Source organism: Macaca nemestrina, chromosome 13 (genome assembly GCF_043159975.1).
Source record: "Macaca nemestrina isolate mMacNem1 chromosome 13, mMacNem.hap1, whole genome shotgun sequence".
Classification (NCBI taxonomy): Eukaryota; Metazoa; Chordata; class Mammalia; order Primates; family Cercopithecidae; genus Macaca; species Macaca nemestrina.
The window spans coordinates 17,380,438-17,391,602 of NC_092137.1; the positions used below are offsets into that span (position 1 = coordinate 17,380,438).

Sequence of the window (11,165 nt, forward strand, 5' to 3'; positions counted from 1 at the left end):
AATGTGCTTCTATCCTAAGAGACCAATAATTCAATCTTTTAATCATAGACAGTTGCAGTAAGAGAAACCCTAGAAGCCTCCAAGGTCTTATATTCCATTAGGAATATAAATAGCAGTGACAAAACTTAAAGCAAAAGGATTTCACCATAATACTAAAGGAAAAAATATGCAACAAAATATCATCAAGTCAATTTAATAAAAGTTATAACTGAAAAAAATTCAAATCTCTGAACTTCAATGAAAATGTAATGGGTTCATGAAAATAAGATAAATTATGTCTCCACTATAATTAAATCACTTGAACTGATGCAAAGAAAAGTCTGACACCCTTCAAATGCAAATTTCTTGAAGTATAAGATTTAAACATTTACCAACATGATGTAAACAAAAAGTACCCCAGTTGAAAGATGTACTTATATTAAAAATGTTCCATTTTTTTGCTGTCAATTTCTCACCATAAACCACAAATTGTGCAAATTAGTTTTAATCAATTCAGCTGTTTTCATCAGCAAAAGACACTTGAAATGTCCATGTATTTATTAAAATTTATCTCATAAATTTCACACTGATAGGCAATGTTTCAATTACCAATTGTAACTACCTTCTCTATATTCAAGAGAGATAGACATAGAAAGACATATATTACCCATGAATTTTTGCCCTCAGATTCAAATACAGTCATCTAATTTGTGAAAATAATTGTAATATTCTCCATCTAATCTCCTTGTCTTCCTGAAATGGTAGATAATGGCAGCCCTGTTGAGCAGTACCTGGGATTGGTGCTTTGTCAGCACTGGGGAAATGGCTTGGCTGAATCACTTGGAGAGTATGCAGCAATTTGTCAGGTCAGTGCTAGTCATGCAAAGGGTTCTCTGCATGCTAACAGAGGCACTTAGCACACAAGTAACCTCAACTTTAAACCAATGAGATATAGTTTCCTACTTGATCCATTCACTGAAGAAGGTGAAGGTAGCCCAGGACCTGATAGAAATTACATTTTTAATGTAGAATCTTTTAAATTTTCTACATTTGACTTTGGGTGTAAGATTTTAACGTTGTCAGTTATTGCTTCTTCATTAACTATAGATAGAATGCTAATAGTGTCTGGCTCTGTTTTGAGTACTTTACTTTGCATTCATATAATTAAGCCCCATTTAATCCTCAGATGAGAAAACTGAGTCACAGAGAAGCTGAGCAATTTGCCCAAGACAAGTGGCAGAATTCAAGTTCCAACTAAGGCAGTCTGTCTTCAGGCCCCTTGCCCTCAGCCTGCAATGCAACATAGGCTAATCTATAAGGCAAAACACAAAAAAAAAAAAACTGCTCAAGGAAAATGACACTTCAGAACAAGCTCCTCAGAGTCTCAGGGCCCTCATAAATGTTTTCCCAACAAAATGTGCTCTCTGTTTCTCAGTCTTCATATCTGTAAAACAGGGAAAAAAACTATTCTGCTTTCATTTCTAGGAGGCTGTAAGATTCAAAGAACATAATGCATTTCTCTTTGGCAAGTGCAAAACCCTGAGAAGAATAGTGATATTGCCTATTACAGCTGCCTGCCAGACTGATTTTCTTACAGGGGTTATTGCCACCTAGTTTGCAGTTATTGATAGATAGCATGCATGTTTATCCACTCCCAAAAACAAAGAACACTAAGAATAGTGTGTTTTAACTTGGTGGAGACAAAAGCATGCCTTTACTGTCATAAGAATGCCAACTGTCGGTTGTCAACTCCCCAATTCTGTGTCACAATTTAATTCCCAAGAACCACTCAACATCCTGTAAGACATCATGCTGATTTATTCAATTAAACACATTATGTTGATAAGACATAGAGCAGCAAGCTGCTTAAGGAAAAAAAAAAAACCTTGTAATGTTTGCTGGACTCTGCAAGAGGAAGGCAAGGTATTCTACTTTGACCAATTTACCAAGTGATTCCAAAAGTCGATAGCTCTCAAAGAGGCCCAGGCCAACAGAAGATGTAAAACCTAATCTTGCATTCAGTGCAGAAAGCTCTAACATATGCCCTTATGACCCACTATATCCACTGGAGCCAAAGTCCCTTCAGTTTGAGATCATAATCATACACCCTTTAACAAATCAGCAATATTCTTTTGAGAACTGATTCCGAATGTGCTACTAGGTTTGGAGGAAGAATGAACTCACGACCATGAGAACATTAGCCTTCTTCACCTGTGAATTTGCAAACATTTCAACAGGACATTGGATTGTCACAGAGTGTGAAATTGACACCAAGATTGAGGGGACCACCCTTGCTCACACCTGAGTTACACAGAAAATAAGACCTCTGTTAAGTGATTTGTTCACTAGATTCCTGTTCATTTTCTAGGCTTGTGTTTTATATTTTTGCCAATTTATTGCTTAGATAAAACAGCATGAAACTCACTGTTCAGCATTCTGTTGGAACTACAGGGTAACTTCCACTACGTGATACTATAGCTCTCTTTCTCTAAAACTTGAGCTTTCTGTCCTGCAATTGTTTTGTTTTTCTGTTTTTTGCAGCTGCATTGTCTCTTTAAAATCAGCAATGCGTGCTCACTGGAGATGGAAACAATGTTACTAAATACTCTGGTAAATTTTAAAAACCATACTTTCTTCCTGGAACTAAACTATAAACCAAAACCCCATTTCATATTATTATTATTATTCCTATGAAGCCTTCTTAAATATAATGCTTTCGAAGCAGGAGCTAATATTAATTACTACTTAATGGCTTCAAGTTCAGTTTCACTGCAAAGAACATTTTCTAGAAATTATATCCCCAGCAAGGGAAAATGTTTGAACCCACTGCTATTTGTTGCTAAATAATATAGTGAAACTAAAATTGTTAAGTAACCAACAGGCATCTTAATAATCCAGGTTTTTTAGCTCAAGTGGCCAAGGCAAGATGGGTCAAAGTCAGAGTGGTGTTCATGGTCCTGGAAGTGGCAAAAAGGATGACAAGGACAAGAAAAAGAAATATGAACCTCTGTACCAACTAGAGGAAAAAGAAGAAGAAAACAAAGGGACCAGATGTAGCCAGCAAACTGCCACTGGTGACACCTCACACTCAGTGCTGGTTAAAATTACTGACGTTAGAGAGAATTAAAGACTATCTTTTCATGGAGGAAGAATTCATCAGAAATCAGAAACGAATGAAATCATTAGAAGAAAAATAAGAGGAGGAAAGATCAGAAGTGGATGATCTGAGGGGCACCCTGATGTCAGTAGGAACCTTGGAAGAGATCCTTGATGGCAATCATGCCATCATGTCTACATCTGTGGGTTCAGAATACTGCATCAGCATTCTTTCATTTGTAGACAAGGATCTGCTGGAAACTAGCTGCTCTGTCCTGCTCAACCACATGGTGCATGTTGTGATAGGGGTGCTGATGGATGACACGGAACCCCTGGTCACAGTGAGGAAGATGGAAAAGGCCCCTCAGGAGACCTATGCCTATACTGGGGGGTTGGACAACCAAATTCAGGAAATTAAGGAAGCTGTGGAGTTTCCTCTCACTCATCCTGAATATTATGAAGAGATGGGTGTAAAGCCTCCTAAAGGGGTCATTCTCTATGGTCCACCTGGCACAGGCAACATCTTGCTATCCAAAGCAGTAGCAAACCAAACCTCAGCCACTTTTTTGAGAATGGTTGGCTCTGAACTTATTCAGAAGTACCTAGGTGATGGGCCCAAACTCGTATGGTAATTGTTTTGAGTTGCTGAAGAACATGAAATATCCATCGTGTTTATTGATGAAAGTGGCGCCATTGGGACAAAAAGGTATGACTCAAATTCTGGTGGTGAGAGAGAAATTCAGTGAACAATGTTGAAACGGTTGAACCAGTTGGAGGGATCTGATTCTAGGGGAGATGTGAAAGTTATCATGGCCACAAACCGAATAGAAACTTTGGATCCAGCACTTATCAGACCAGGCCACATTGACAGGAAAATCAAGTTCCCCCTGCCTGATGAAAGGACTAAGAAGTGCACCTTTCAGAATCACACAAGCAGGATGACACTGGCCGATGATGTAACCCTGGACGACTTGATCATGGTTAAAGATGACCTCTCTGGTGCTGACATCAAGGTAATCTGTATAGAAGCTGGTCTGACGGCCTCAAGAGAATGTAGAATGAAAGTAACAAATGAATACTTCAAAAAATATAAAGAAAGTGTTCTTTATAAGAAACAGGAAGGCACCCCTGAGGGACTCTATCTCTAGTGAACCATAGCTGCCATCAGGAAAATGGTTGGGAGATTTCTCCACCCCTAAAAAGGATGAGGTTGGGGGAGTTGCCCAGAGGAATCCTTGTTCCCATTGCTTTTTTTTAGCAAAACATCCCATGTCTTTTGGAGTATGATGTGTAAGTGCCCATTGGGTGGCCTTTGTCAGTCACTGTGCAGCAGTCTGCTTCCCAATAGAGTGTACTCTTTCACAATAATAATAATAATAGTAATAATAATTATCTGGGTTTCTGTCCATTTGTTTGTTTATTTGATTTTTAATCTTAGGATGCTTTACGTATTCACTGCCTAACATCAAAGGGAAAAATATGACCAATTTAATTCCTGGTGATGTTATTATTGACATTACCAATAGCATATAGAATAATTACAAAAAATTCAAGATGTATAAGCCCAGGTGTGAATCCTGATAACTTTCCCTCTGTATGATGCTGAGAAAGTTGCTTAACCTCTCTGAGTTTCAGGGATGACTTATGTTTTAAGTGAGATAGTGCATTTTAAATACTCGCCACAGCACCAGATACCAGCTGCGCTTTCAATAAATAACGCCTGCTGTTATTGTCGTCCTCTGTGGTCACTCTGCTGGCAAAGCTGTCTTGAGAGATAGCCTAAAATAGATCATCTTAAACTGGAAATAAGAAAAAGGGCTTAATGTAATGGGAAAAACTAAAACATTATGATGGTGACTAGCATACGTTTGCCCCTTGCTTATTTCCCTAGGTAAATCTAAAAAGTTCTTTTGTAGCTGGTGGTCAATTCTACATAATAAAAATATGGAAATTTACTAGGGAGGCTTAGAGCATTCCATGAAGGAGAAGGTCTGAGCCACTGAAGCCCAGCTGCCCAAATTATAAGCAAGCCAGCTGGTAGGAGAAGAAGCAGCAGGGGAAATTGTGGAATAACACACACTGTGAAAATCTAACATGCATGTAAGGCTGCAGTCTAGAGGAGAGTTACCAGCCTTTTCTACGCTCTTTCTAATCACCTGGCTTGATAGAGAAAACCTTTGCGGATTTTATAAAAGTGGATTCTATAAAAAGGTTCAGAGAATGAATGTTCTACCATGGCTGTGGAATGATTTTTTGTCTGGAGACAATGGTTGAAGAACCCGGTCTACACTAGAATCAAGTCTATTTTCAGGGATAAAACATGGTGAGCTCCAAAAACCTCCAAGTCCTTTTCTGGGGAACAAAAGACAGAATTGGAGATATTCTTCACTGGCTCAGGTACAGACAGATATGTACACTTTCTGCTATTTGTGAAAGCAATGCTATGTGCATCATCCTATGTCTGTGGTGACCCGTGTGAGCAGTATTTTTCTTCTTCCAAGCAAAATAATAAGACTAACATTTACTGAGCACTTATGATACACCAGGCACAAAACCCTTTAATGAAACTGGATAGAATTTTATTCTGAGTGAGCTTAGTCATAATACAATGAACTCTCCAACAGCCTCTGCAGTAATTCTGTTTTTTCCTGTCAGATGTCAGTACATGTGAAGGCTATCCAGGTTCTCATAGGGCTGGAAGCAGACAGAAAGGATTCTGCAGCTCTACCATCACAACAGTCTTCAGTTTTTAAAACAAATTTCAGATTATTCTTTTTTTAACTAAGAGTTCTCTGATACTACACCAGCAGACATCTTTCTATTCCACTGCAGTCATTACCTTGATTTTCTACCCTTTGGTGTGCTGCAGGATTCGTGTCAGCAAGTTCTATGCATTTGAAAGCTCATGAAGTGATTGTCATTTTATGCAGTGGACTTGCTCCTCCTTGCAATACTGACAGCTGACTTGAGTCCTGGCTGTAATTAATAACATCTTTGTGGTGGTTTTACATAGTGCGTTTCATCTCCAGATGATAAAACACTCTGCAAAAAATTTACTACAGTCTCTCCCTATAGGATGAAAATATTTTAAAAGTAAGAGAGGTTAAGTTACATTCCCAATAAACAGTAGTGAAATAAACAAAAATGAAATTAGGTCTTTCTGGGCTTAAGCCATTGCTTCTATTCATGGAGTCACAATGCCTTCCCAAGAAGGAAGAGGCATGAAAGCAATGTGTGTGGGAGCTCATAGTACAGAACACAGGTAGGAAGAACTGTAGCATTCTACTTTTCTGTGGTCTCTCAAGGTCTGTTTGTGGCTGTGAACCAGATATGTTATTCAAGTGAGACTACTATTATTCTAATTATCGGTGAAGGATTTCAATAAAGAATTAGAGAGTTGTTACTACTTCCAGGTTTTGTGGTTTACTTATAAAACAAGCAGTTTGGTCATTCTTGTTTCAAAATCAACAGTAATTAGGGAGATAAACTTATTTTGTGTGTTTGAACTGGGCAGAAATTTTAAGACCTGTGTTACTGTAGGCACACTGAAACTGCAATGACTTCAAACTCTCCTTCTTTTTCGATCTCCAGCAACTTGTTCCCAAAGTTGGAGAAGACACTCCTGAGGGCTATTTAGGACAACTTATGACTCAGCCCTTTGAGCAGAAAGGGGCCAAAAAGTTCAGTAGAAAAAGCCCTGAACTCTTGGAAGAGCTGACTTCAAGCCTGGCTTAGACTCGGCCTTCTGTGGGGCAGGTTTCTTAATCTTCCAATGGGCTGTCTCCTGGAGGTGGGATGAAAGTTCTCTTCTGACTCAGCTCCTAAGGGTCGTTATGCATATTAGATCACCAGAATTAGAATGTATCAAGCTTTTCTAATGAAAGTGATAGTTACCAGAGATAATTTAAAATATTTGGTGAAGATCAACAGATAAATTTTACTGAGCATGCACTAGGTTCAATTCACTGAGTACCAAAAAAAAAAAAAAAAAAAAAAAAAATCAAAGTGTGAAGCACAGTTCCTGCCACTCTGTATCTCAGAGGCTTGCTTTATATAATAGACAAGCACACCCAGAAAGGTAACTGAAAACCAGCTTGTGTTGTGTAGCATTTGAATGCAGACCTAAATGCTGTAGGAGAAATTGTGGAAGAAAGGACTTAGAAGGTGTAAAAGAGTTTACAAAATTACAGACAAAAAAATGTCAAGAATCAAGAATCTTAAGAATCAAGAAGGATACTTAAGCAGTGCTGAAGAATTCAAAAAAACAAGGCTCTTTAGGGGCATTTATAGAAAATATTTCTTGAAGAACATATGGTTAGCACAAGAAAAATGTAATAAATGAAACAGAAAAGAGAGAGATGGAAGGCCTAGAATGCCATGTTATGATTCAGGCTCCATTCCATATACACAAACAAAACTTGCTGAGAAAAAACAATGAAAAGGAAAACCTCCCATTTATGATATAAATAAATAAATAACCTAGGCAAAGCACTTATCAATAAATATCCAAAATCTCCTGAACAAACTATATGAAATATTTCTGAAGGGCACAAAAGTAGACTTTTATAAATAGAAAGATAACCCATGTTTTGCAGTAGGAAAGCTCAATGCGAAAAAGTTGCCCCTTCCCACTAAGTTAAATTATAAATGCAGTGTGATTTCAGTTAGATAAAAAATATATATACACATACATATGTACACATATATACATACATACACACATACATATATACACGTATATACATACATATATACATATAGGTATATATACCTATACACATATATACATACATATATACATATAGGCATATAGACACATATACATATAGGTATATATACACATATATAAATATACATACATACATAGACTTATATACATACATATGTACATAAATGTGTATATATACATATACCTTATACCATTTTTTCTGAAGCTAAATAAGTTAGTGACAAAGTTTTATATTAAAAATAATATTATAACATCTTTAGTTAGGTATATTCCTAAGTTATTTATTTATTTATTTACTTATTTATTTATTTTGCAGCTGTTGTAAAAGAGGTTGAGTTCTTGCTTTGATTCTCAGCTTGGTCACTGATGTGGTTTGGCTGTGTCCCTACCCAAATCTCATCTTGAATTGTAGTTCCCATTATCACATGTCATGGGAGGGAGAGGTGGAAGGTAATTGAATCATGGGGCAGTTACCTCATGCCGTTCTCAGGATAGTGAGTGAGTTCTCATGAGATCTGATGGTTTTGTAAAAGGCTTTCCCCCTTTGCTAGGCACTTCTTCCTGTTGCCTTGTGAAGCTTCCTTGCTTCCCCTTACCCTCCCACCATGATTGTAAGTTTCCTGAGGCTTCCCCAGCCATGCTGAACTGTGAGTTGATTAAACCTCTTTCCTTTATAAATTACCCAGTCTCGGATATTTCTTCATAGTAGTGTGAGAACAGACTAATACAGTAATTTGTTACTTCAGAGAGTGGGATACTGCTATAAAGATACCCAAAAATGTGGACGTGACTTTGGAACTGGGTAACAGGTAGAGGTTGGAACAGTTTGAAGGGCTCAGAAGATGGCAGGAAAATGTAGGAAAGTTTGGAACTTCCTAGAGACTTGGAGAGCTCAGAAGACAGGAAGATGTGGGAAAACTTGAACTTCCTAGAGACTCATTGAATGGCTTTGAACAAAATGCTGATAGTGATATGAACAATGAAGTCCAGGCTAAAGTGGCCTCAGATGGAGATTAGAAATTTATTGGGAACTGGAATAAAGGTGACTTTTACTATGCTTTAGCAAAGAGAATAGTGGCATATTCCCCCTGCCCTAGAGATGTGTGGAACTTTGAACATGAGAGAGATGATTTAGGGTACCTGGAGAGAGGAATTTCTAAGCAGCAAAGTGTTCCAGAGATGACAGAGCATAAAGATTTGGAAAACTTGCAGCCCAACAATGTGGTAGAAAAGAAAAACCCATTTTCTGGGGAGAAATTCAAGCCAGCTGCAGAAACTTGCATAAGTAACAAGGAGCCAAAGGTTAATGACCAAGACCATGGGGAAAATGTCTTCAGGGCATGTCAATGTCTCCAGGGTATGTCAGAGACCTTCCCAGCAGCCCCTCCCATCACAAGCCCAGAGGCCTAAGAGAAATAAAAAAATGGTTTCCTAGGCCGAATCCAGGGCCCTACTACTATGTGCATGCTTGGGACTTGGTGGCCTGTGTCCCAGCCACTCCAGCTGTGGCTAAAAGGGGCCAAGGTACAACTTGGGCCATGGCTTCAGAAATGTGCTGCAGGGGCATGGCCCTCATGGAGAACCTCTGCTAAGGCAGTGAGGAAGGGAAATGTGGGATTGGAGCACCCACACAGAGTCCCCACTGTGGCACTACCTAGAGGAGCTGTGAAAAGAAAGCCACCGTCCTCCAGACCGCAGAATGGTAGTTCCACCAACTACTGTGGAAAAGCCACAGACACTCAATGCCAGCCAATGAAAGCAGTCCAGAAGGGGGTTGTACCCTGCCACGCCACAGGTGCAGAGCTGTCCAAGGCCATGGGAGCCTACCTGTTGCATCAGCATGACCTAGATGTGAGACATGGAGTCAAAAGAGATTATTTTGAAACTTTAAGGTTTATTGACTGCCATATTGGATTTGGGGCTCGCATTAGGCCTGTACCCCCTTTGATTTGACCAATTTCTTCCATTTGGAACAGATGTGTTTACCCAATGCCTATATTCCCATCATACCTAGGAAGTAACTAACTTGCTTTTGGTTTTACAGGCTCATAGGTAGAAGGGACTTGCCTTGTCTCAGATGAGACTTTGGACTTGGTCTTTGGATTAATGCTGGAATGAGTTTGAGAGTTAAGACTTTGAGGGACTGTTAGAAGGGCATGATTGTGTTTTGAAATGTAAGGACATGAGGTTTGGGAGGGGCCAGGGAAGAGTTACGTGGTTTGGTTGTGTTCCTACCCAAATCTTATCTTGCATTGTAGTTCCCATAATCCCCATGTGTCATGGGAGGGACCCAGGGGAAGGTAATTGAATCAGGGGGGGTGGTTGCCCCCATGCTGTTCTCATGATAGTGAGTTCTCAAGAGATCTGATTGTTTTATAAGGGGCTTTTCCCCCTTTGCTAGGCACTTCTCTTTCCTGCCACCTTGTGAAGAAGATGCCTTGCTTCCTCTTCACCCTCCATCATGATTGTAAGTTTCCTTAGGCCTCCCAAGCCATGCTGTACTGTAAGTCAATTAAAGCTCTTTCCTTTATAAATTACCCAGTCTTAGGTATTTATTCATAGTAGCATAAGAACGAATGAATACAGTCGTTGTCGGTGTATAGCAGTGCTACTGACTTGTGCATGTCGATTTTGTATCCTGAAACTTTACTGAATTCATTTATCAGATCTAGGAGCCTTTTGGATGAGTCTTTAGGGTTTTCTAGGTATATGATCATATCATCAGTGAACAGTGAGAGTTCGATTTCCTCTTTACCAATTTATATGCCCTTTATTTCTTTCTCTTATCTGAATGATCTGGGTAGGACCTCCAGTACCATGTTGAATAGAAGTGGTGAAAGATCTTTACAAAGAAAACTACAAAACACTGCTGAAAGAAATTATAAATGGCACAAACAAATAAAAATGCATCCCATGCTCCTGGATGGGTAGAATCAATATTGGGAAAATGATTATACTACCAAAAGCAATCTATGAATTCAATGCAATTCCCATCAAAATACCATAATCACTCTTCACAGAACTAGAAAAAAAAAATCCTAAAATTCATATGGAACTAAAAAGAACCTGCATAGCCAAAGCAAGACCAAGCAAAAAGAACAAATCTGGAGGCATCACATTACCCAACTTCAAACTGTACTACAAGGCTGTAATTACCAAAACAGCATGATACTGGTATAAAAACAGGTACATAGGCCAATGGAACAGAATATAGAACCCAGAAATAAGGCCAAATACTTACAGCCAACTGTTCTTTGACAAAGCAAACAAAAACGTAAAGTGGGGAAAGGACAGCCTATTCAACAAATAGTGCTGTGATAATTTTCAAGCTACATGTAGAAAAATGAAACTGGATCCTCAT

The 11,165-nt window shown here is 38.8% G+C and overlaps 1 pseudogene; it reads left to right on the plus strand.

Moving 5' to 3' along the window:
* The first annotated feature begins 2,890 nt into the window (after positions 1 to 2,890).
* On the plus strand, positions 2,891 to 4,223 carry LOC105486445 (26S proteasome regulatory subunit 4 pseudogene; annotated as a pseudogene).
* Positions 4,224 to 11,165: the final 6,942 nt, after the last annotated feature.